Here is a 26,206-nt window from a genome sequence, read left to right on the forward strand (position 1 = left end):
GTGGATCTTGATTTTTCCCTATTTTACCCTCCACATTTTTGTTCTCCATTTTTTAATGTGTGGAATTATATGCCAGTAATATATTTATCAATAGCAATGGCCTACTACTATATATACTGCGCAGAAAAACTGAAATGCACCACAGGTATGGATGGATAGTATACTTGATGACACAGAGGTAGGTAGGGCAGTGGCCTACTGTACCTTACTGCAATATATATTATATATACTGGTGGTCAGCAAACTGTGCAAAACTGAAATGCACCACAGGTATGGATGGATAGTATACTTGACGACACAGAGGTAGGTAGAGCAGTGGCCTACTGTACCGTACTGCTGTATATTATATATACTGGTGGTCAGCAAACTGTGCAAAACTGAAATACACCACAGGTATGGATGGATAGTATACTTGACGACACAGAGGTAGGTAGAGCAGTGGCCTACTGTACCGTACTGCTATATATTATATACTGGTGGTCAGCAAACTGTGCAAAACTGAAATGCACCACAGGTATGGATGGATAGTATACTTGACGACACAGAGGTAGGTAGAGCAGTGGCCTACTGTACCGTACTGCTATATATTATATACTGGTGGTCAGCAAACTGTGCAAAACTGAAATGCACCACAGGTATGGATGGATAGTATACTTGACGACACAGAGGTAGGTAGAGCAGTGGCCTACTGTACCGTACTGCTATATATTATATAATGGAGGCCAGCAAACTGTGCAAAACTGAAATGCACCACAGGTATGGATGGATAGTATACTTGACGACACAGAGGTAGGTAGAGCAGTGGCCTACTGTACCGTACTGCTATATATTATATACTGGTGGTCAGCAAACTGTGCAAAACTGAAATGCACCACAGGTATGGATGGGTAGTATACTTGACGACACAGAGGTAGGTAGAGCAGTGGCCTACTGTACCGTACTGCTATATATTATATATACTGGTGGTCAGCAAATGGTGCAAAACTGAAATGCACCACAGGTATGGATGGATAGTATACTTGACGACACAGAGGTAGGTAGAGCAGTGGCCTACTGTACCGTACTGCTATATATTATATACTGGTGGTCAGCAAACTGTGCAAAACTGAAATGCACCACAGGTATGGATGGATAGTATACTTGACGACACAGAGGTAGATAGAGCAGTGGCCTTCTGTACCGTACTGCTATATATTATATACTGGTGGTGTGCAAACGTGCAAAACTGAAATGCACCACAGGTATGGATGGATAGTATACTTGACTACACAGAGGTAGGTAGAGCAGTGGCCTACTGTACCGTACTGTTATATATTATATACTGGTGGTCAGCAAACTGTGCAAAACTGAAATGCACCACAGGTATGGATGGATAGTATACTTGACGACACAGAGGTAGGTAGAGCAGTGGCCTACTGTACCGTACTGCTGTATATTATATATACTGGTGGTCAGCAAACTGTGCAAAACTGAAATGCACCACAGGTATGGATGGATAGTATACTTGACAACACAGAGGTAGGTAGAGCAGTGGCCTACTGTACCGTACTGCTATATAATATATACTGGTGGTCAGCTAACTGTGCAAAACTGAAATGCACCACAGGTATGGATGGGTAGTATACTTGACGACACAGAGGTAGGTAGAGCAGTGGCCTACTGTACCGTACTGCTATATATTATAAATACTGGTGGTCAGCAAACTGTGCAAAACTAAAATGCACCACAGGTATGGATGGATAGTATACTTGACGACACAGAGGAAGGTAGAGCAGTGGCCTACTGTACCGTACTGCTATATATTATATACTGGTGGTCAGCAAACTGTGCAAAACTGAAATGCACCACAGGTATGGATGGATAGTATACTTGACGACACAGAGGTAGGTAGAGCAGTGGCCTACTGTACCGTACTGCTATATATTATATACTGGTGGTCAGCAAACTGTGCAAAACTTGAAATGCACCACAGGTATGGATGGATAGTATACTTGACGACACAGAGGTAGGTAGAGCAGTGGCCTACTGTACCATACTGCTATATATTATATATAATTGTGGTCAGCAAACTGTGAAAAACTGAAATGCACCACAGGTATGGATGGATAGTATACTTGACGATACAGAGGTAGGTAGAGCAGTGGCCTACTGTACCGTACTGCTATATATTATATACTGGTGGTCAGCAAACTGTGCAAAACTGAAATGCACCACAGGTATGGATGGATAGTATACTTGATGACACAGAGGTAGGTAGAGCAGTGGCCTACTGTATCGTACTGCTATATATTATATACTGGTGGTCAGCAAACTGTGCAAAACTGAAATGCACCACAGGTATGGATGGATAGTATACTTGACGACACAGAGGTAGGCAGAGTAGTGGCCTACTGTACCGTACTGCTATATATTATATACTGGTGGTCAGCAAACTGTTCAAAACTGAAATGCACCACAGGTATGGATGGATAGTATACTTGACGACACAGAGGTAGGTAGAGCAGTGGCCTACTGTACCGTACTGCTATATATTATATATACTGGTGGTCAGCAAACTGTGCAAAACTGAAATGCACCACAGGTATGGATGGATAGTATACTTGACAACACAGAGGTAGGTAGAGCAGTGGCCTACTGTACCGTACTGCTATATAATATATACTGGTGGTCAGCTAACTGTGCAAAACTGAAATGCACCACAGGTATGGATGGGTAGTATACTTGACGACACAGAGGTAGGTAGAGCAGTGGCCTACTGTACCGTACTGCTATATATTATATATACTGGTGGTCAGCAAACTGTGCAAAACTGAAATGCACCACAGGTATGGATGGATAGTATACTTGACGACACAGAGGTAGGTAGAGCAGTGACCTACTGTACCGTACTGCTATATATTATATACTGGTGGTCAGCAAACTGTGCAAAACTGAAATGCACCACAGGTATGGATGGATAGTATACTTGACGACACAGAGGTAGGTAGAGCAGTGGCCTACTGTACCGTACTGCTATATATTATATAATGGAGGTCAGCAAACTGTGCAAAACTGAAATGCACCACAGGTATGGATGGATAGTATACTTGACGACACAGAGGTAGGTAGAGCAGTGGCCTACTGTACCATACTGCTATATATTATATATAATTGTGGTCAGCAAACTGTGAAAAACTGAAATGCACCACAGGTATGGATGGATAGTATACTTGACGATACAGAGGTAGGTAGAGCAGTGGCCTACTGTACCGTACTGCTATATATTATATACTGGTGGTCAGCAAACTGTGCCAAACTGAAATGCACCACAGGTATGGATGGATAGTATACTTGACGACACAGAGGTAGATAGAGCAGTGGCCTTCTGTACCGTACTGCTATATATTATATACTGGTGGTGTGCAAACGTGCAAAACTGAAATGCCCCACAGGTATGGATGGATAGTATACTTGACTATACAGAGGTAGGTAGAGCAGTGGCCTACTGTACCGTACTGCTATATATTATATACTGGTGGTCAGCAAACTGTGCAAAACTGAAATGCACCACAGGTATAGATGGATAGTACACTTGACAACACAGAGGTAGGTAGAGCAGTGGCCTACTGTACCGTACTGCTGTATATTATATATACTGGTGGTCAGCAAACTGTTCAAAACTGAAATGCACCACAGGTATGGATGGATAGTATACTTGACGACACAGAGGTAGGTAGAGCAGTGGCCTACTGTACCGTACTGCTGTATATTATATATACTGGTGGTCAGCAAACTGTTCAAAACTGAAATGCCCCACAGGTATGGATGGATAGTATACTTGACGACACAGAGGAAGGTAGAGCAGTGGCCTACTGTACCGTACTGCTATATATTATATACGGGTGGTCAGCAAACTGTGCAAAACTGAAATGCACCACAGGTATGGATGGATAGTATACTTGACAACACAGAGGTAGGTAGAGCAGTGGCCTACTGTACCGTACTGCTATATATTATATACTGGTGTTCAGCAAACTGTGCAAAACTGAAATGCACGACAGGTATGGATGGATAGTATACTTGACGACACAGAGGTAGGTAGAGCAGTGGCCTACTGTACCGTACTGCTATATATTATATACTGGTGGTCAGCAAACTGTGCAAAACTGAAATGCACGACAGGTATGGATGGATAGTATACTTGACGACACAGAGGTAGGTAGAGCAGTGGCCTACTGTACCGTACTGCTATATATTATATACTGGTGGTCAGCAAACTGTGCAAAACTTGAAATGCACCACAGGTATGGATGGATAGTATACTTGACTACACAGAGGTAGGTAGAGCAGTGGCCTACTGTATCGTACTGCTATATATTATATACTGGTGGTCAGCAAACTGTGCAAAACTGAAATGCACCACAGGTATGGATGGATAGTATACTTGACGACACAGAGGTAGGTAGAGTAGTGGCCTACTGTACCGTACTGCTATATATTATATACTGGTGGTTAGCAAACTGTGCAAAACTGAAATGCACCACAGGTATGGATGGATAGTATACTTGACGACACAGAGGTAGGTAGAGCAGTGGCCTACTGTACCATACTGCTATATATTATATATAATTGTGGTCAGCAAACTGTGAAAAACTGAAATGCACCACAGGTATGGATGGGTAGTATACTTGACGACACAGAGGTAGGTAGAGCAGTAGCCTACTGTACCGTACTGCTATATATTATATACTGGTGGTCAGCAAACTGCAAAACTGAAATGCACCACAGGTATGGATGGATAGTATACTTGACGACACAGAGGTAGAGCAGTGGACTACTGTACCGTACTGCTATATATATATAGTTTTACTGGTGGTCAGCAAAATTCTGAACTGTCCTCCTACTATATACTACAATGCAGCACAGATATGGAGCGTTTTTCAGGCAGAGAACGTATAATACTAGTGGTCACTGGTCAGCAAAACTCTGCACTGTCCTCCTACTATATAATACTGCTGGTCCCCAGTCCCCACAATAAAGCAATTAGCACACTGAGCACAGATATTTGCAGCTAGGGAAGCCAAGGATACCCAGGATTGGCTTTTACCTAGGTGGCCGCTCCCTCGCCCCACCCCGCCCCGCCCATATATCTCACCATATACCGGGGGCGGGCGGGCGGGCAGGCAACATCGTGTGAATGCTGCTGGTGTCTCCCAGCAGCAGCTAACAGCGCAGCGTGACCTCTCACGCTGCGCTGGGGACCCGAAAGCAGGAAGCTGGGCAGCGTCTGAGCATCCTGTGGACGCTCAACGCTGATCCCTCAATCCCCGGGATTGGAGCTTCCAATCCCGGGATTGAATCCCGGCCATTTTTGGGCCTAAATCCCGGGATCCTGCCGATCCCGATCCCGGGATTGGCCACCATATTTGCAGCCCACTGAACATAGAAACTGAGAGGACGCCAGCCACGTCCTCTCACGATCATCTCCAATGCACGAGTGAAAAATGGCGGCGACGCGCGGCTCCTTATATAGAATACGAATCTCGCGAGAATCCGACCGCGGGATGATGACGTTCGGGCGCGCTCGGGTTAACCGAGCAAGGCGGGAGGATCCGAGTTGCTCGGACCCGTGGAAAAAAAGGTGAGGATCCGAACCCGCTCATCACTAGGGATTATACACCCTGTATACTGTACTGTGCGGCGTGTGATACACCTGGTGATTATACACCCTTTATACTGTACTGTGCAATGTTTGTGATACACCTGGTGATTATACACCCTGTATACTGTACTGAGCAATGTGTGAGATACACCTGGGGATTATAAACCCTATATACTGTACTTTGTGATGTGGGAGATACACCTGGGGATTATACACCCTATATACTGTACTGTGTGATGTGTGAGATATACCTGGGGATTATACACCCTATATACTGTACTGTGCAATGTGTGTGATGCACCTGGGGATTATACACCCTATATACTGTACTGTGCGATTTGTGTGATACACCTTGGGATTATACACCCTATATACTGTACTGTGCGATGTGTGTGATACACCTGGTAATTAATTATACACCCTGTATACTGTACTGTGCGACGTGTGTTATACACCTGGTGATTATACACCCTATCTACTGTACTGTGCGATGTGTGTGATACACCTGGGGATTATACACCCTATATACTGTACTGTGCGATGTGTGTGATACACCTGGTAATTAATTATACACCATGTATACTGTACTGTGCGATGTGTGTTATACACCTGGTGATTATACATCCTGTAATCTGTACTGAGCGATGTGTGAGATACACCTGGTAATATCTGTGCTAAGTGTGCTACATTGTGGTGACCACCAGTATATTATAGTAGCACAGTACAGTAGGCCATTGCTGTATCTTGCAGCTCCGTGTCAAACTCAGTTCTAGTATCCTGATCAGTGCTCAATATCTGCTGCATTGTTGTGACTAGTATAAATATATATATATATATATATATATATATATATATAGATAGTAGTACAGTGCAGCATTGTGGTGACCACCAGTATATAGTAGTACAGTACAGTAGACCATTGCTGTATCTTGCAGCTCTGTGTCACCTCTAGTATCCTGATGAGTGCTTAATATCTGTGCTCAGTGTCAGTGCTGCATTGTGGTGACCAGTATACTACAGTACAATAGTCCAGTGCTGTTCTCGCTGCTCAGTGTCAGTTCTCCGTAGTATCATCAGTGATCAGTATAATCAGTTCTCAGTATAATCAGTGCGCTGTTAGACGTATGCCCGTTTTCCGCCATTAGTGCAGTGGAATTTTGACAATTGATGAAGTTATTGTGTCCCCGGTACAAAATCCCATCTAGATTCCACTTCACTAGGCAGGCGATAGCGAGATTTTACCAATTAATATAAGTGATTTATAATTATTAATTACAGTGATCTTGCCAAATAATTCCAGTGATTTTGTCATTTTCTTCCCGTGATTTGGACCAATAATACCATTGATTAGAACAAATAATTCCAGTGATTTTGTCATTTTCTTCCAGTGATTTGGACCAATAATACCATTGATTAGAACGAATAATTCCAGTGATTTTGTCATTTTCTTCCAGTGATTTGGACCAATAATACCATTGATTAGAACAAATAATTCCTGTGATTTTATAATTTTCTTCCAGTGATTTGTACCAATAATACCATTGATTAGAATGAATAATTCCTGTGATTTTGTCATTTTCTTCCAGTGATTTGGACCAATAATACCATTGATTAGAACGAATAATTCCTGTGGATTTGTCATTTTCTTCCAGTGATTTGGACCAATAATACCATTGATTAGAACCAGTGCCAGATTAAGGTTCACATGGGCCTGGAGCTGAAATTTATGAAGGGCCTATTGCGTGCCGTCATAAGGGGTGTGACCAGCTTCACGTGGGTTTGGTTTAGGATGTGGAGGGCGTGACCAGTGCTTTGGGGAATGATCTGTACACACACATATACATTACATAGATAGATAGATAGATATGCCCCTCCCCCAAAAAAAAACATATTTTGGTAGGTTGATTGTAGTTACCTATGGTGATAGGCACAAATTCGCACCACCTTTGTGCAGGCATAGGGGTAAGCATTGCTGACTGAGCTACACTACCTTACCCACCACCCCCTTAAATCCTTGTTGAGCATCAGTCCTGTATACAGAACCTAATATCTACTACTGCTCACAGATACTATCCCTCAAATGCTAAAATACCCCTCATTCATCACCACTACATGATCCCATACCACAGACACTGAAATACCCCTCATCCACCACCACATTTAACTATCTGTAATTTCTCTAACCACCACTCCCTGACCCTGTAATTGACAAACTGAAATACCCCTCACTCACCATCATGCCCTGACCACACAACAGACACACAAATACCCTCACTCACCATCATGCCCTGACCACACAACAGACACACAAATACCCTCACTCACCATCATGCCTCGACCACATAAGACACACAAATACCCGCACTCACCATCAGGCCTTGACCACATAACAGACACACAAATACCCTCACACACCATCATGCCCTGACCACACAACAGACACACAAATACCCTCACTCACCATCATGCCTCGACCACATAAGACACACAAATACCCTCACACACCATCATGCCTTGACCACATAACAGACACACAAATACCCTCACTCACCATCATGCCTCGACCACATAAGACACACAAATACCCGCACTCACCATCATGCCTTGACCACATAACAGACACACAAATACCCTCACTCACCATCATGCCATGACCACATAACAGACAGTGCAATATCACACAGTAATGTCATGCCACAGCTGGCCGGTGCATGAGTCCAAATTGAGCTGCATACACAGCCGAGACCGAGGGTCATTAATGACCCACAGGGCCGTGCATCACTCGTCATTGGCGGCATACACACTTTGCGATATACTAGTAAACTATATCGCTCAGGAGGGGAAAAATGAGCGATATAGTTCACTAAATTGCTAAGTGTGTACCCACTTTAAGTCTTATGTGTGTTCAGGTCGGACAATAAATACTGTATTTTTTTTTTATATAAACAGAAGTCTCCTATCAATTTTATAATTAAGCAGATATATATCAACAATATTTTGCAGAGTTTTTTTTACCCTTTTCATTGTGTTTTGTGTAGGGCCAGGCAAACAACAGGCCATCTGACTAGCCGCAGTCTACCTGTCATTATAAGACAATTTTATATTTTAAGAAATGGACATTCTATACTTCTATATTATATATCAGAAAAAGCTGCTATCAGTGAGCAATAACTTGTTGCTCTTGATTTCTGCATTGCCCCCCCCCCCCCGTCTGTTATTATGCCCCACCCTCCCCTTCTGTGCCTATTTTTAGCCCTCTCTGTGCCCATTATTATGCCCCCTCTATGTCCATTTTTATGGCCTTTTCTGTGGCATTATTAAGGCCCCTTCTGTGTCTATTATTAATCCTCCCTGTGTCTATTATTATGTCTCCCCCTCTGCTCTGTCTACTATTATGTCCCCGTCCCCCCTGTGACCATTATAAGCACCCCCCCCCTTGTGTCCATTAGTACTGTGTGTTCTCCCACACCACTGCATCTACTATGGTGTTTCCCTCCTCCCTCTTTATACGTTTAGTGCGGTCTCTCCACCCTGAAGGTCACTTACGTTCTCGTGTCTTCTCTCCCCTGAAAAGCGCTGACAGCCAGGAAAGTCTGGTGCTGCCAGCGGTATAGCAACAGACAGCACTCCGGCAGTCAGGGGCATCCAGTGTGTGGCGGATCCCGTCCTCAGTCCTCCCCAGGGTCTCCAGCGTTACCCATGCAGAGCCCTGCGCGGTGGAGACTATGTGACGTCACCCGGCGCGCCGCGCATAGAGCGGGCAAAGTAGTAGTATGCGGTGCAGGGAGGGCTTGTGAAGCCTTCCGCTGCGCCGCTCTTTGAATGTATGTCCGGCCACCGGGTGGGGTATGTAGGAGCTTATTGGAGGTGTGCTTTGAACGGGCAGAGCCTCGGACGGCCGCTGGTGGTGACAGGAAAATATTTTTTCCTGTCTCCAGCGGATCCTCCTTGGTGGTGTTGGCCTATTTTCATGGGGGGCCTGGAGCTGCAGCTCCATCCGCCCCATTGTTAATCCGGCCCTGATTAGAACGAATAATTCCTGTGATATTGAGGTGTTTGTGTCGCTAAGCCATCCAGCGACCACAGTGCACCTCTTTTTCTCTTTTCTTTGAATCATGTGCTGTTAGGGGACTATTTTTTTAAGTGCCATCCTGGCTGACACTGTAGTGCCACTCCTAGATGGGCCAGGTGTTTGTGCCGGCCACTTGGGTCGCTTAGCTTAGTCATCCAGCGACCTCGGTGCAAACTTTAGGACTAAAAATAATATTGTGAGGTGTGAGGTGTTCAGAATAGACTGGAAATTAGTGGAAATTATGGTGATTGAGGTTAATAATACTATGGGATCAACATTACCACCAAATTCTATGATTTAAGCTTTTTTTGAGGGGGTTTTTTAAAAAAAAAACAGAATCCAAAACACACCCGAATCCGACAAAAAAATTTAAGGGAGGTTTTGCCAAAACGAGTCCGAATCCAAAACACGGCCGCGGAACCGAATCCAAAACCAAAACACAGAACCCGAAAAATTTCCGGTGCACATCTCTAATATATATACACACATATATATATATATGTATTTATATATATATATATATATAAACACACACATATATATATATATATATGTACACACTGTTCTGTATATGACATTAGTAAATGCTGATTTACTTACAGGACTAAAAGCAATACTTTAATACACTTTAAAACCGAGCCACTGTGGCTGCTGTATTCAATCCTTAACCTACGTACTTTTTAATCAGTTAGATAGGCCCGTACCGTGCACGCACGCACTCGTACAAAGGCCTGTACCATGCACGCACTTTGCGTACACACGCCACGACGGAAGTACAAAATACATGCAGTGCTTACACACACACTGACACGCTGAGAGCACAATGCAGCTTCACGTGTGGCTGAAATACATGTAAAACCTTAGAAGGAAAAGACACAACACCAATTGTATTTAAGAAATTGGGATCCGACCCACCAACATATAATTGCTGAAAGGGGGTTACAACAGATATACAATTACACTAAGAGAAAAGAGGCTACAATACAATGGTACATACGTTTTGTTTCGCCAGTGCCACACGGTCCGGTGCTCAGTCAATCTGCAAGATGACCTTCAGAGAGAGAGAGTGACCGGCTAGGCAGCTTAGCTTTTATACAGTTGGTAAAAACACAATACAATGGAAACTGTAACCTCTTGATCCATAGGTCAAAGGGCTGGTCATTTACAGTACAGGAGGCGTCATAGGTTGGTTTGAATAGGTGGGCAATGTCTGGTCCAGGTGTACTTGTAGTTGGTCTCCACTGGGTTCCCGACGAATATCACAGTACAGTAAACACAGTATAATATTAATATCCTGTTCCTGCACATAACTATACGCATAAGTGTGCTATCTTCTGCAAACTGGTACCGGAATGTTGCCCTTAAAACACCCTACAGTTGGATACCAAAGACCACCTCATAACCTAATGCCGTCCCCTCATATCCTGTAAAGGTGAATCCTTTTGTTGTTGTACCTTTTAAACAAGTATAACTTGCTGGTGTGGTGCGTGTGGGCTATGTGTACATTGTGCACTATGTGGATTAAATATGAAATATGTCTTTGTGGATTTTCCATGCGAATACAAATGCCACCATAATTATTCATACCACACGCTAATACGCAGGACTGCGTGAGCGGTCATACGCAACTTGCGAATATGCGCACACACGGCAGAACAAGTAGCGCACGGAGGCCATCTGAGTGGAGTTTGTACGTGATGTGTGTACTGTAATATTTTCCGACTTCGACAGTCCACCCTTTGGCAGTCATCAATAACTGCTACTCTTAACTACTAAACTAAAAATATTACCTATACAATATATATATATAAAGCTTGGATGATCGGGAGAGTAGTAGGTGGGAGATGTATAGCCTAGTGGGATAGTAAAAGCATGTATGTATGAATCAATGTCTGAGGGGCATGTATCATCGTGCCATAAATGTTCTAAGTAAGCTTCGAGGTATTGCGAAGTATACATTAAATCCTTCTCATCCCGTATTAAGGGTCTGTAAATGGGCAAACAAACACTACCGAGCTCTTTTCAGCTTCTTATTCCAACAAATGGGGAGCACATTTAGTTGATGATACATAGAGGGGGAATATATGTGAATGCTACTATATGTGTATAACACCTGTCGACTATGTGTGCCATTAACTGAGGGTTGCAGAGATGAAGGTAAGACACATATATAAAAATACATTCACATAAATATTGGGTAGGGTTGACGTCTTTTCCGGTTGGATGTTTCTGGGTAAAGTGGGAGACAGAGAAAAATGGTGAAAGAAAACAGGCCATGAAATTCATTTGCAATCCTTATCATAACACTATTTCTATTGATGGGTCATAAACCAAATCTGCTGCTGTAACAACGTCATCGCTCCTTAAACTCATCAAATTTGTGCCATACTTGCGCCGCGTTAGAATTTGAACACACCTGAATATCAGACCAATAATTATGTTGACTCCCAGGATACAAAGGAGAAACTTCCCCACACTCATAATAACATTCTGTGCCCACTCTCCTAACCCAGAGAACCATTTGCGTGGGTTCAACCATGAGACCCAGCCGGTCAGTTCATTACCCACAGCCGCCAAGGTAAGGTTGTGCTTTCTCCTGAACTCCCACTTCACCTGCAAGATCTCATCCATCTTTTGATCGATGATCTCCGTGGGGTCGTCAGTGCTATTCGTAATATACGTACAGCACTTCACACCATATTGAGTTTCCGGGGTAACACAGTACCCACCTGTCACAGCTGTAATGTTATTAAGGACCATCCTGTGCTGAATCAGTTCCTTCTTGTAGGCTTGTAACTCCCTTCCCGTATACCTGAAGGTGTCATCATACATCTCGGTGATATTATCTATCAAGTTCGCTAGTGCATGGATGTACCTATAATTTATAGTTCCTCCGGCAGTACGGGTGATATCTAATGCGAGAAGGAACTGAATCCCGGTGGATTCGCGGATCAAATCAGAGGCTGCGTGCTCTGCCCTATCTATGAGGTGTCTCTTGATTATGTGTTCATAGTGGGTATGAGTATAAGGAGTCTGAGCGTTGCGGTGAACGTCTTTCATTTTGTCGTGGGTTATGGTCATGACCTCTGGTTGTACTCTCCCAATATAACACAATCCCTCAGAGCTCGGAGTAAGCCACTTGTACGCTTTCCTCCCACATATGAAATAGGCATCATCTGGGAGAACATAGGGGACAAAATGTAACATCACCATATTGCAAATCTTCCATGTAAAGAATCCAGTCCCTAGTTTTCTCATTTGCTCAGTACAAGTATCAGGCTGGATGATGTGGGCACAATACCCCTGCGATACCTTTCCAACCTACATGGTTTTGCTTCCACATGTATACCGGTACCGAAAATACTTCCCACTGTTGGTTATCTTGCGTACAAGTTCAGAGTCGATAGGAATCCTATCAGCTCTGTGTGAAAACGTCATTGTCTGGTTATTCCAAGTCACTTCCCAATTTCCTGGTTTTTGGAAATTGGAAATATTAAAACACAACAGGGACCTATCTACGTTGTACTGGTGGAGCTTCAAGCTAGGGGGCCTAGATATATTGAATTTCTTGTCCACCGGTCTCCCACCCCATAGTTCGAGTACCTCATCTATTGCTAAAGGGTATGGTACTAATCCTGACTTACTCTGTCCTTGAGGTACCTGTGAGCACACCCAGCATTCTGTCTGGTTTAAGACCTTACCCACTAATGAGTGGTAATCAGTCAACAGATGTCGGTCCATGTCGATATTAATGTTGGACTGACACCTCTGGATGCACCCATCTTCGACTATGTTCTCACAATTCCTACAAATACAATATTCATCAGACAATAACCCTTCACATTGCCTCCGAGCTCCATGACTACCAGAGCGCTTACGGATACCAGCCTTTACTCGAGTGATGTTCTGCTCCTGAGATCCTACAAATCCATACTTGCCATCAGAACCCATTCCAGATCCTTGCTCGACTTCTCTGGGACCCTCACCAAAACAAATTGTCCTGAGCAAAAACAGAATTACTAGCAGAACCCAAAACGCAGTCTCTTGGGGTAGATCCATTTCGTTAAGGGAAAAGAAGGAAGATAAGAAGGGGGAGGGGAAGAGAAAAGGGCAGTGGGAGGTGAAAAAAGAAAACTGGTACAACAACCATCTTTGATCTTGTTGCTCTCTGCACTCAGGTGCCGTTTCAACAGTCCTGCCTCTCAGCTTTCCCGGAATAAACATTATAGTGATACGAGGTTCTCTTCACCTTGCTCTTTGAGCACACAGTTCTCCGGGTCAGCGGCCTTCTTGCAGTGGGACAAGTGGACCCAAGTCTCTCTTTCGGCGACCTTTAGTGCTGTCGTGCTGGTTAACAAGACTTGGTATGGTCTTTCCCACCTGTCTATGATGCAACCTGAGCGTAAGAAATTTTGAATCACCACATAATCCCCAGGCTCAATGTCATGACAATTACTGTTCGGTAGGTCAGGAATCACCAGCTTTAGATTTCTTTGTTGATTTCTCAGCTGCTGGTTCATCCTAACCAAATATTTCACAGTCACTTCATTATTTCATTTCAAATCATCCTGGGGGTCTATCATTACATGAGGTTGTCGACCAAAAAGAATTTCAAAGGGTGATAAGTTAAGTGGAGACCTGGTAGTGGTTCTGATGCTGTACAACACTAGTGGCAAAGCTTCTGGCCACAGCAATCCAGTTTCAGCCATCACTTTGCTCAGCATGTTCTTAATAGTGTTGTTCACTCTCTCTACCTTTGCACTCGCCTGTGGCCGGTACGGAGTATGCAGCTTGCTATTAATTCCCATCAGTTTGCACATGACCTGAAAGACTTCACCTGTAAAATGGGTACCCCTATCACTTTCAATCATTCTAGGGACACCATCTCTGCACACAAATTCCTGCACGATTTTCTTTGGAGTGAACACAGCAGTATTTGTGGCAGCGGGGAATGCTTCTACCCAGTTGGAAAACACATTAGTACATACTAACACATATTTCAAATTCCTACAGGGTGGTAACTGTATGAAGTCGATTTGTATTACCTGAAAAGGTCCGTCTGTAGGAGGGATATGGGATGGCTCCATTGGTATTGCCTTACCAATATTCTTCCTCAAGCATGTAAGACATGTCATTGTTTTCTTACCTGCATGAGAAGAGAATCCTGGCGCACTCCAGTAGGCTCTGACCAGCTTGCACATACCCTCCTTGCCCAGATGAGTCAGCTAGACTTGGGAGATACGTTCTGGGGGCCACTGGCTTACCATGTCCAAAGTCCTGAGGACTCCTGACCATATAGCTTCACCTTCCAGACTGCCTTTTCCTGTAGGGAACACAACTTTTGCATTTCAATTAACTGTTTCAAATGTCATCAGTGATGTGATGTTAGTTCCTATGGTTGTGCTTGCTGCTGTTTTAGCAGCTTCATCTGCCCGGCTGTTACCAAGTGAGATTGGGTCTTTGTTGTAAGTGTGTGCTTTACACTTGATAACAGCCACTCTGTCTGGTTCCTGTATTGCTGTCAGAAGCCTTTGATGTGAGACGCATGCGCTACAGGTGTGCCAGCTGCCATCATGAAATTTCTGAGGCGCCACAGGGCCCCAAAATCATGCACCACTCCAAAGGCGTACCTAGAGTCCATGTATATATTAGCTGACTTACCTTTGGCCAACTCACATGCTCTGGTCAGGGCGACCAGCTCAGCGACTTGTGCTGAGTGTGGTAGTCCAAGGTGTTCAGCTTCTATGATACCTTCGTCATCTACAACTGCATATCCGGTACACACGTCTCCCGATTCCGTCTGTCTGTGGCAATACCGTCAGTGTAGAAGTTAAAGTCTACTCCTTCCAGTGGGCTGTCACTAATGTCAGGTCTCGCAGTGAAAGTTTGGTTCAGGTATTCCATACAATCATGCATATCAGTATCTGCACTAAATCCTCCTTCACCATCGTTCTCATCCTCCTCCCTTTGTGCATGACCAGGCACACTTTGCAAGTACGTTGCAGGATTTAGTGAGCTGCATGTCTTAATGGTGATGTTTACAGGGGCCATCAGTGATAATTCCCACTTTGTAAACCGAGCAGATGAGACATGTCTGGTTTGGGTGGAGTTTATCAAGGCTGATACTGCATGTGGGGTATGGATGGTCAAGTCGTGTCCTAACACTACATCCTCGCTTTTACTTACCAGAAAAGCTATCGCTGCAACACTTTGCAAGCAAGTGGTGAGAGACCGTGCTACAGTGTCCAACTGTGCACTGTAGTAGGCTACCGGTCTGCTGGCATCACCATGTCTCTGTGTTAAGATACCTGCCGCGCACCCAGCACTTTCAGTACCATACAATTCAAAGGGCTTTTCATAATCTGGCATACCCAACGCAGGTGCTTGTGATAATATGTCTCTCAAACGCCAGTTCGGACTCCTCTGTGTGAGAGACCTGTTCTGGTTTGTTCGAAGAGATCATCTCCTGTAAAGGTAGTGCCAGTATGGAGAACCCTGGAATCCAGTTCCGACAGTACCCACACATTCTGAATAAAGTGCGGATCTGTTGTTGAGTTTGCGGCAGAGTCATGTCGTGAATTGCCTGTATCCTATCAGCGGTCAGATGCCTAAGTCCTTGTGTCCCAAGTATTTAACCCTGGTCCGGCACAACTGCTGCTTATCCTTTGAAACCTTGTGTCCTGTCTGGGAAAGATGAAACAGAAGCTGTTTAGTATCTGCCAAGGACGACTCGAGTGAGTCAGAACACAACAACAAGTCATCAACATATTGTATTAGCACTGATCCACTCTCAGGTTGAAAGGATTGCAAACAGTCATGCAAGGCCTGGGAGAAAATACTCGGGCTGTCAATGAAACCTTGGGGTAGTTGTGTCCAGGTGTACTGTACTCCCCTGTACGTAAAGGCAAACAGGTATTGGCTGTCAGGGTGAAGAGGGGCAGAAAAGAAAGTAGAACAGAGATCAATGACAGTGAAGAATTTTACGGTAGAGGGAGTTTGCATAAGGATGACAGCTGGATTAGGCACTACGGGGAATTGGCTCTTAACTATTTTGTTTCTCCCCCTTAGATCCTGCACTAGCCTGTAACCCCTCCCCCCACTCTTTTTCACAGGGAAGATGGGGCTATTGGCTGTGCTGGACGTCCTGACTAGGATGCCCTGCTGTAGCAGCCGCTCTATGACAGGGTACACTCCTAACTCTACCTCTGGCTTCAGAGGATACTGAGGGATTTTTGGAGCTATCCTCCCATCTTTTACTTGTACTACTACTGGAGCTACATTCGCCATCAATCCAGTGTCCTGTCCATCTTTGGTCCATAGGGAACCCGGTATTTGTGAGATCATTTCCTCTACCTGCGATGGACATGTGTCTATAACAGTAGAATGCGACATTAGCCTTTGAGGGGTGTCTAGTATATCTTGTACTTCTTGAGCATGGTTCTCAGGTATATCCAAGACACCCTTAGGAGTACAATATATGACACACCGCATTTTACACAATAAGTCTCTGCCAAGTAGATTAGTTGGAGCCGATGCAGCCAGCAGAAAGGAATGTTTTGTCTGCAAGGGCCCTATCGTAACCTCTGCAGGTCTACTCAAAGGGTATTGTTGCACCGTTCCTGTTACTCCCATTGCCGAAATAGTTTTACCCGTGGTTTTTACACCTGATGTGGAATTCAACACTGACCTGGCCGCCCCTGTATCTACAAGAAAAGGTAATGGTACACCAGCTACATCAACCATGACCTCAGGTTCACTACCAAGGCTAGCAATCAACTTCACTGGCTGCAGACTACAGGTGTGGCCCAACCCCTATTGTGTAGTGGGACCCTCCCACAGCGCATTGGCAGCTACAATATGTGAGGGGGTTAGCTGTGAGTTTTCGGAGGCCTGCCAGTCTCTCCTGGGTGGGTATGGGTACCTCATTGTTTCCCCTCTATGTGGCTCGTAATCTCTTCTAAATGGTCCCTGATCCCAATTATGTGAATTGTAGTGTGGCTCGTATTCAGGTCTAGGGGATCTGTATACGTTATGTGTCCCTTTATTCCTACAGTCCCTTGCAAAATGTCCTTCCTTCTTACAATTGAAATATACTATTGACCATGACTTACCATCAGGGGTCTGGGGTCTTGGCTGATGTAGTTTTGAGCCTGTATACTTACCATCATCAGCCTATCCCCTTGCGACTCCCTGTGTATACTGATGTTCTGATCGTGCTCGATAGCGGACTCTCTCAACACAGCCACCTAGATACCTCTCCAGTTAGGTAGAGAGGTTTGCACCCTTGTCCTCAGTGCCTCCTTTAAACCGTCCATTAACACAGAGACAGCTACCTCCCTGTGGTGTGCATTATCCTTAATATCCTCAATCCCAGTGTATCTAGCTATTTCCTTCAGTGCTCGATGGAAATACTCGGATGCCATTTCACCTTCCTTTTGTCATATGGAGAAGATTTTATTCCATTTAACAACTGTAGGGAAATACACTCCTAATTGCAGGTTGATTTGCCGTACATTCTCCTGATTGTACTCATCAGTGAGAGGTACCTCTGCATCTAACTTACAATCCGTTATGAATTTTGTGATGTCAATATTTGAGGGAAGACACACCCGTAGCACTGTTCACCAATCTTTATTCGTGGGCTCGTGGGCGTTACCTAACTCTAACGAATTTCTGGCATCCGACTAGATCTTTTCTGGGATCGGGGAATTCTGACATGATTGACCTTAACTCTGCTCGGGACCAAGGACAATGCATGGCAATGTTCCTGATGGGAGTTACTCCCTGACTATCAGTTCTCCCATTGGGAACAGCAATCACCCTGACAGGATTTAGTTCAACTATATCTTTTTTGTTTGATTCTATAATGCAGGGAGCTATTGTCTCTGCATAGTGTATGGTACCGTACTTACCAGTGGACACAACCTCACTCACCCCTCCGCTGGGGGGTATCGCTACTACTCTTGGTGGTTGGGCCGTGCCCACCTGGGTGTCCTGTATGGTGGCTGCTAGAGAGAGTGCCGATATCGTGCTGGGCTCATCTTCTTGCTCACAATCCTTGGGAAAATTTTAAATGGGATACAACTGGCAATGGTTAGGGTTATCACATTGATCAATCACTTTCCTATCTTTTACCAATGCACCATTGCTTGTAGCCAATTTCTCCCCATCAACATATGGTGGTGGTGGTGAACTCGCAATCGCTTTCCCGCTAGGTTTGGAACCTGCTGTGCTAGCCAGTTCCTTCTGCACCTCCCCCTCTTGTTGCCACAGATTTAAACAATCGGTATGTCTGATCCTTTGTTTTCTAGATTTGATCAGACATATTCTAATCCTTATGTTTTGTAACACCTCTGATTCAAAGCTGCCCATCCTAGGGAATGAGGCCCTATCTTCAGCAGTCATACGTACCCATTCATTGCAAAAAGCCTCCGTGTGTGAACCATATTTGTCACACATAATAAACCTTGCTGACCCCCTGGGCCGCAATTCTCCAGCCTGAACCCTGCATACTGAACGTCTCTCACTTGAGCAACTGGCTCCCATAATTGTGGGTCTTGCCCTCTCAGCCATTCCCACAAACACCAAAATACTCAATGCAAGCAGACGGTTAAAGTTACTCGAGCGCCTTTCACTTGCTCTCGCCCATGCTGGCCAGTACAACGATACACTGTCGTCAGTGGATCACAATGTACCCAATTTAGGGCTCCTATAAGACCTTACAACACCCTAATTTCTTTCGGTGGAGGTTCTGTTGGAACATTTTCCTGAGAGAGGCAGCAAAAAATTCCTTTTCGGTATCTTTCCACTGGAATTTTTGTAGGGTGAAAAAAATAGTTGCCTAATAACTATTGCTTCACCCTTTCCAATGGTAGTCCACCAGGGAGATTTCCCGACGTTATCAAAGAAAATCCCCTTTGTTTACACAATCACATCTGCGTCTGCTTTTCCACAGCGCATATGACACAATGGTATCCCGTTGTGCTGTGTAGAACACACGGACGTGCGGTTCAAATCACACAGCCTATAGATACTAGTTATCTATATGCCCTACGATTGCGGGAGTCGAATTCACAAGCTGTGATCCTCAGCCGGAGCATAACAAAAACTATATGGGGTCACAATTCTCAATTCACAATTTCCTACCACGCTCCTGTGCAAGTCTCCTCATGACTTGCGTATTTTCACAATATGTTCACGTAAGGTAGCAGTCCTTAAGCCACAAGGCCTCTACTAACCCAGTGTTCCCATGGGACCTGAATTTCCGGGGGTTCAGCTCCACTCACTCCTGCTTTCACTCACTCAGATACACCTTGCTTTTCTTTTCTGTACAGACAATTCCACTCCCTTATGTTGGATACTTTACCCCAGAGGTACTTACAGTTTTAAACAAAATATCAAGGTAATCTGCTTTTGAAATCGGATAGTTATGTGTTATTGTATTAAACGTGTACTATCCCGCCTTTCATTGAACAACTATCGTGTGATTTGTACTTAGCGTCCGTAATCCTACAAACAGGCGTCCGCAATAAAACAAACCACACAATCTCTATAAATATGAGCGATAAAACCTACTATCATTCACAAACACAACCCACACTTGTTCTGTATAAACCTAAAACGACTAGGCCAGAACTGCGTTTTGTGTTTTATAATTACACCCTTAATACATTTATTTCAAATTTATCTATATAGCAAACAAATGTATCCGATTTCACACAGATCTATAATGACTAATAACCTATGGCAACAATATGTGGAAGAGTATGCAAAATATCGGTACCCTTTGTATATACGCTTTTGGCGCCAAAAAAAATTACACAGATTTTTAAATAGCTTTTTTCCTGTTCCCTCCAGGTTCTATCAGCACCTCTGCAGACCAGACAGAGCAGACGCAATCTAACAGCACAAAAATAGGGTTTCTAAACATCCAAGCAACCAGGAAAAGGTTTTACTTAAAGATGTATCTCCACCCTTTGCTGATAGATTAAAGTCTGCTATGATCTGCAAGCCTACGAGCGTGTGAAAAACCGGATCGAGCTCCCAATTGTAAATGCTGATTTACTTACAGGACTAAAAGCAATACTTTAATACACTTTAAAATCGAGCCGCTGCCGCCGCTGTATTCAATCCTTAACCTACGTACGTTTTACTCAGCTTACAAAGGCCCGTACCGTGCACGCACTTTGCATACACACGCCGCGACGGACGTACAAAGTACACTCAGTGCATACACACACACCGACACGCTGAGAGTACAATGCAGCTTCACGTGTGGCTGAAATACATGTAAAAATTTAGCAGGAAAAGAGACATGACACCAATTGTATTTAAGATATTGGGATCCAACCCACCAACATATAATTACTGAAAGGGGGTTACAACAGATATACAATTACACTAAGAGAAAAGAGGCTACAATACAATGGTACATACGTTTTGTTTCGCCAGCGCCACACGGTCCGGTGCTCAGTCAATCTGCAAGATGACCTTCAGAGAGAGAGAGAGTGACCGGCTAGGCAGCTTAGCTTTTATACAGTTGGTAAAAAAACAATACAATGGAAACTGTAACCTCTTCATCCATAGGTCAAAGGGCTGGTCATTTACAGTACAGGGGGGGTCATAGGTTGGTTTGAATAGGTGGGCGATGTCTGGTCCAGGTGTACTTGCAGTTGGTCTCCACTGGGTTCCCGCTGAATATCAGAGTACAGTAAACACAGTATAATATTAATATCCTGTTCCTGCGCATAACTATGCGCAGGAGCGTGCTATCTTCTGCAAACTGCTACCGGAATGTTGCCCTTAAAATACCCTACAGTTGGATACCAAACACCACCTTATAACCTAATGCTGTCCCCTTATATCCTGTAAAGGTGAATCCCTTTGTTGTTGTACCTTTTAAACAAGTATAACTTGCTGGTGTGGTGCATGTGGGCTATGTGTACATTGTGCACTATGTGGATTAAATATGAGATATGTCTTTGTGGCTTTTCCATGTGAATACAAATGCCACCATAATTACTCATACCACATGCTAATACGCAGGACCGCGTGAGCGGTCATACGCAACTTGCGAACATGCACACGCACGGCAGAACAAGTACGCGCATGGAGGCCATCTGTGTGGAGTTTGTACGTGATGTGTGTACTGTAATATTTTCTGACTTCGACACATTACATACACTGTACTGTATATGACATTACATATACTGTACTGTATATGGCATTACATATACACACACTGTACTGTATATGACATTACATATACATATGGCAGGAGGTAGGGAAAAGGGTAGTGGAATGGAAAAACTATGCAGGTGGCACACTGTACTGTACTGTATATGACATTACATGTCATATACACACACTGTACTGTATATGACATTACATATACATATGGCAGGAGGTAGGGAAAAGGGCAGTGGAATTGAAAAACTATGCAGGTGGCACACTGTACTGTACTGTATATGACATTACATGTCATATACACACACTGTACTGTATATGACATTACATATACATATGGCAGGAGGTAGGGAAAAGGGCAGTGGAATTGAAAAACTATGCAGGTGGCACACTGTACTGTACTGTATATGACATTACATGTCATATACACACACTGTACTGTATATGACATTACATATACATATGGCAGGAGGTAGGGAAAAGGGCAGAGGAATGGAAAAACTATGCAGGTGGCACACTGTACTGTACTGTATATGACATTACATGTCATATACACACACTGTACTGTATATGACATTACATATACATATGGCAGGAGGTAGGGAAAAGGGCAGAGGAATGGAAAAACTATGCAGGTGGCACACTGTACTGTACTGTATATGACATTACATGTCATATACACACACTGTACTGTATATGACATTACATATACATATGGCAGGAGGTAGGGAAAAGGGCAGAGGAATGGAAAAACTATGCAGGTGGCATAATGAAAATGGGTAACAGTGGTACATACACTTATAATGTCAATAGATAATTTCATAGCATCAGTGAATCACATTTGAGGCAAACAAGAAAACCATTACAACAGTGTTATTCTATACATTTGTACACCAGAACACTTAGAAAAATCAGACAGCTTCACATTGGTAAGTATGACTACCAATCAGAATATAAGAATAATGTATATGAAATGGTGCCTTTGGTTCTCTTATAGCATTGGTAGCCACTAACACCCCTTTTACATGTAAATCCTGGGTCTGACCAAGGTATTTGAACATGGTACCATCCCGGGACAGACCCCATTTACACCACTGCCTCGACCCGGGTTATTCCCAGGTCGTCCCCTTTCACACTGCACCCATGTGCAGCTTGTTCCTTTTCTGCCAGTGCTTGGATCTCCAAGCGCCGGTGAGCTGGCTCTCCCCATGTTTTTAGTGGGACCTGGGTTGCCCATTTACCCTGCTCCATTACCCGGTACTTCCCATGTCAAACTCTGATTGCTAACTGGGTTAGAGTCACAGGTCACTAGACCTGACTTATTTTTTTTTGGAGACCGTTTTCCACTAAGCCATGACCCGGGTTAACCCAGCAATATCCTGGGTTATTGCAGCAGTGGAAAAGCGGTATAGTATCTTTTTTCCACTTAAGTCCTGGATCTGACCTGAGATTTAGTACACAGGTGCAAACCAGGTCAGACCTGGCACAGCCCCATTTCCACCATGGTGCAAATCCGGATCATTCCCAGATTAGCGCCGTTGACACTGCACACGAGTGCAGTTCTAACACTTGAAGATGCTGTCATCTCCTTGCGCTGAGAGAGCGGCTCTCCCCATCTTGTAAATGGTTCCTGACCTGGGTTACCCATTTATACTGCAGCTCACCCGAGACCTTCTCGGGTAAAACCTTGCTAGGTACCTGGGAAGAATTCCAGATGGACTCTTTTCCATTGACCTAAATCCCAGGTTGTCCAGATGGACTCTTCCATTGACCTAAATCCCAGGAGTCCAGATGGACTCTTTTCCATTGACCTAAATCCCAGTTTGCTGTGGTTTTATCCCAAGATTTTCAGGTCAGTGAAAAAGGGGTATAAGTCTTCTGCCCCGCATTTCCTCCACGGAGGATCTGCATCAGGAAAATAGCTCTCGGGAGATCACCCATTATTTGTGTAGTCACCCTGACTTTCCTACACTGATGGCAAGTAATTTGGTTAGGAGGAAAATAATTTGGTTATGCTCCTGCCATATCACCTGCAGAGGAGACAAATATTAAATTATACTTCAGACAGTCTTTCTCAGTGCGGTCTAACTTGTGCTTTGGTGTTACACAATGGGGGTCATTCCTAGTTGTTCGCTCGTTATTTTTTTGTCGCAACGGAGCGATTAGTCGCTAATGCGCATGCGCAATGTCCGCAGTGCGACTGCGCCAAGTAAATTTGCTATGCAGTTAGGTATTTTACTCACGGCACTACATGGTTTTTTCTTCGTTCTGTAGATCGTAATGTGATTGACAGGAAGTGGGTGTTTCTGGGCAGAAACTGGCTGTTTTATGGGTGTGTGCGAAAAAACGCTACCGTTTCTGGGAAAAACGCGGGAGTGGTTGGAGAAACGGAGGAGTGTCTGGGCGAACGCTGGGTGTGTTTGTGACGTCAAACCAGGAACGAAACTGACTGAACTGATCGCAGATGCCGAGTAAGTGTGGAGCTACTCAGAAACTGCTAAGAAGTGTCTATTCGCAATTTTGCTAATCTTTCGTTCGCAATTTTGATAAGCTAAGATTCACTCCCAGTAGGCGGCGGCTTAGCGTGTGCAAAGCTGCTGAAAGCAGCTTGCGAGCGAACAACTCGGAATGACCCCCAATATCATTTCTTTAAACTAATTTTTAATATTGATATAGTACTAATTTTAGGGAAAAAACGATCAGTAGAAAAGAAAAAAGAATTGAGAATAACCTTTTTTTCTTCTTTTTTTAACACAGGGTATATGATGACTGCGTTCTTATAAGATACTGTAATTCAATGTTTCACTTAATCTGCCACATTTTCAGCAATAAAATGTTCTGTAATAGATGTAATAGACGTTTTGATATTTATGTTTGTTTGTTTCTTTTATTTTACTTGCTTTGTAATATTTTGTTTAATCAAAGTTATGCAAATGATTGCTTTTATGTGTAGGTGTAAACAACGTGGTGCAAATGACTTCAAAACAGTAAGTAAAGAAAGCTGATCTGTACAGTGTTTTCTCAAGCTGTTCATAAATACTGTACAAGCTGGATTTATATTGCTGCAGTTTCTTTAATGGTGTAATCACAGGAACGTAACAGAGAACACTGCAAAATATCTACGCAACGACAGACATTTTTAATGATCTTGTAACAATCTCGTAGAAAGAGCATTATTAGTTTATTCTTTGAAATTAACACATTGACATTAAAATAAAAATTAAATATCAAAGAACAACCCCCATAGCTCATTATGCAAAATTAGAAACAGCTTCAACCATTTAAAAATACATTTTATTATATATTTTCCCACTTGATTATTGTCAAACAGGCATCATAATGGATGCACTGTTGATCAAATATAATTCAACTCTTAACGAACACTGTATATTGAAGCACATAAAATACACAGACACCCCATTTGTCAGTATCCACCCTGTCTGGATCCATAGGAGGGTTACGGTCGTTAGGTCGGTACTCATTAGGTCGACCACTGAAGGTCGACAATGCCATTAGCTCGACATACTTTAGGTTGACACGGCCATTAGGTCGCCATGTACTAGGTCAACAGGTTAAAAGGTCGACATGAGTTTTTTTTTTTAATATTTTTTGGATTTTTTTCATACTTAACGATCCATGTGGACTACGATTGGAATGGTAATCTGTGCCGAGCGAAGCGGTAGCGGAGCGAGGCACCTTGACCAAAGCATGGTGAGAGAAGCGAGCCATGCGAGGGGACACTGTGCACTAATTTGGGTTCCCCGTTACTTTACAGAGAAGACGACACCAAAAACAGTCAAAAACCTCATGTCGACCTTTTGACATGTCGACCTAGTACATGTCGACCTAACGCCCATGTTGACCTAATGCATGTCGACTTAATGGCAATGTCGACCTTCAGTGGTCGACCTAATGAGTGTCGACCTAAGTTGGTGTTATGTCCTGATGTACATATATTTACTTCAATGAATCATGCAGTATAAAGATTATGTATTTTATTTCTTATTGGTGCATGGTTATAGGTAGACATCAACTCCACATGCTGCTCTACTCCTTTCTCTCCTTCTACTTCCTACTTCCTTCTACTTCCTGATCACATGTTCATCTGTGCAGCCAGATTCTTAAAGGTACACTACCTCATCTAGCTAATGCACATAAACTATTTACATAGATACTACATCTCCCCCTTCCTTTCATATATGTAAATTAATATATTTCTTTAAAACACCTAAAAATTGATTTTACGTTCAACCAATTAAACATACAACAATATGCTGACTGAATTTGAGCATGTACATTAACCCACA

Source organism: Pseudophryne corroboree, chromosome 2, assembly GCF_028390025.1.
Source record: "Pseudophryne corroboree isolate aPseCor3 chromosome 2, aPseCor3.hap2, whole genome shotgun sequence".
Taxonomy (NCBI): domain Eukaryota; kingdom Metazoa; phylum Chordata; class Amphibia; order Anura; family Myobatrachidae; genus Pseudophryne; species Pseudophryne corroboree.